At 44.5% G+C, this 2,500-nt stretch overlaps 1 long non-coding RNA gene and 1 other non-coding gene across 2 annotated transcripts in view; one reads left to right on the top strand and one right to left on the bottom strand.

Moving 5' to 3' along the window:
• LOC143306627 (uncharacterized) overlaps window positions 1-2,500 on the top strand; it is a 61,937-nt gene that overhangs the window by 9,020 nt on the left and 50,417 nt on the right. The window lies entirely within an intron of this gene.
• LOC143306636 (5.8S ribosomal RNA) lies at window positions 1,303-1,457 on the bottom strand. The gene has a single exon (XR_013063997.1). It is a non-coding gene; the product is annotated as a 5.8S ribosomal RNA (ribosomal RNA).

Consider the following 2,500-nt stretch of genomic DNA (forward strand, 5'->3'; position numbering starts at 1 on the left):
GAGCGCCACGGAAGCAAGAGGAAAAGCAAGAGCGAGAGAACATTTCGCGTATACTTCATTTAACAATTTTAACCAACACGCGATGTACTCCACACACCTCTTAGATTTAACAACTGCTTTTCTCTTCTTCTCCCCTTAGCGCAAGGGTAAACCCCATTTGTTTCTTCTTTGGAACGCAACAAAACTTTCGAGGACTGGACGACCGAGCGATGGTCGCGCGGTCTTCGCTTATCTTTAACAAACGAAGTAGTCCGTATGTATTCTAAATGTTGAAGCCTCCTAGAGCTTTAAGCCATGCGAGACATTGAAATGCTGTTTTAACGGGAGCATGCATAATTGCTGCAAACATACTTTTATCACAAGTTCTAGCCACGCCACGGAGGCTTCGAAGTTCCTTCACCATTCGCTTTCCTCTCTTTTGTTACACAGTTTCAGACTACGATCAGGGGTACCGAAACGCTGTATTGATTGTAAACAACCATTTTTATCTTGGAGCGGAGCGTTCCTTTACTCGTTAGATTTGTCTTGTCGCGTGTGTATTCGCTTTTTCGACGCTTTTTAACCATTTAACTTGTTTAGCGAAGCTAAACGCACAGACAGACAAAAAAAAAGGAACAGCATCGCGCGTCAAACAGCGACGACCCATCTGAAGCGATCTTTCATTTATACACCGTTTGTAAACAGAGAGATGTATAAAGCGCGGGGAATCATTCGAAACCCTGGGGCTATTCGAGCTTGCATTTCAGCAAATTATCATCTCAAACATTTCACTCGTTTGCTTTTTCTAAATTTATAGGAGAGCTTCTTTCGTTTATTTTTGACACACCTTTCGTAAATATCGTTTCTGGCAACGTCGGGAGCGTGGATTTCTACAAGTGAACAATCGCGCCGATCCGATAACTTCCAGCAGGATGGAGAATCTTTATAGATTATCTTCCGAGAACTCGGTGCTTTCACGGGCGGTCGTTTATAAATTTTAACGAACGACTCGCGCGCCGTGACGCACTTGCGCTAGTTCGAAGAGATATTTCGAAATTTGTTTCTCTCCTTTAACGGCCTGCATTTAGTGTATCGGTTGCGATTTTCGTCACATCGTTTCCACGACAAACGCCGACGAACTGCCCAACTATCGCTCGTACGTTGCGACTCTTTCTTTGTTTATCGTTCATTCATTCTTTCAATTTCGTTCGATAATCCCGCTCCGAAACGTTCTACTTTCGTTGAACGACGGCGAGATGTTTAGAAAGAAATGAATTACTCTTTTTTCGAGAAGCAAACGCAAGCAGTCTTTTGTTAAGAAAACGACCCTCAGCCAGGCGTGGTCCAGGAATTGTATCCGTGGACCGCAATGTGCGTTCGAAATGTCGATGTTCATGTGTCCTGCAGTTCACACGTTGACGCGCAATTAGCTGCGTTCTTCATCGACCCACGAGCCAAGTGATCCACCGTTCAGGGTAATCGTAAAATTTTGTATTTCAAACTCTTTAGATCTTTAGAGTGTTATTTTCATTATTAACACGCATCACATTCGATACCCACATCACTCTCCCACCCGGCGCGTGCGGGAGAGCGAATTCGGGCGTCGCCAACGTATTTGTTTGTTTGTTCGATCGATCGTTGACGACACGATCGCGTCCAAGGACGGAAACCGTCGGAGAAACGCCCAGTGGCACGCTCCTCTCGACGGTCGGGCGTAAAGTACATTTAAAAACCTTGAAAAGTACGAACGCACACAAGGAATGCGAGCGCGCGTCCTGTCGCTGAATCGTGGGTTGCGAGATTCGAACAGACACACGGCCGGCGACGATCGGTCTAACTAATGGACACATAGTTTTTCAAAGACTCGCTATCGTCGCTTCTCAGCCGGTCCGTAAACAACACACATCGATCAGGCGGACGCACGAATCTTACCACGGTGCGTGTTTCGTAGATTCCAGGTTACCCGCAAGTACCTCTCTCTCCCTCTCGAAAGAGGAATCTCGATCCGTCCTTTTTGGACAATGGAGAAATCTTTTTATCGCAACACGGATGGCAAAGAAACAACCAAAGCGTAGGAGCGTGGGGACGAGAGCGACGAAAAGAACGTCGCGAAAACAAAGTTTCGACGGTTGCTCGTTCTAATACATCGTAGTTTCAACTCTCTCAGTTTTAACCACTCCTAGACGCTTCGTAAACTTTTAACAATTCTTCGCCTCCGCGAGTTTCATTTCGAATAGAGCGAACGCAACACGGACCAAAAAAACTCCGGTGATGCCAGATCATTTAGCAAAGATCAGACGGCGGGTCATCTGTATTCCTTTTCTCTCTTTTTTATATCTTTCCATTTAACTAGGGTGTCGCAACGACGGGTACATTTATATATTTATATATATTGTATTTCAATTTTAATGATCCTTCACTTTCGGTTTGTAATAATATGATCCTTCTTTCATTTCGATCCTTCATATTGTAGGTTAACCAACAGAAGTTTGTTTTTTTACGACTTGTATTTTTGTGGTTT

The sequence above is a fragment of the Osmia lignaria genome, unplaced genomic scaffold (genome assembly GCF_051020975.1).
Source record: "Osmia lignaria lignaria isolate PbOS001 unplaced genomic scaffold, iyOsmLign1 scaffold0016, whole genome shotgun sequence".
In the NCBI taxonomy this organism is placed as follows: Eukaryota; Metazoa; Arthropoda; class Insecta; order Hymenoptera; family Megachilidae; genus Osmia; species Osmia lignaria.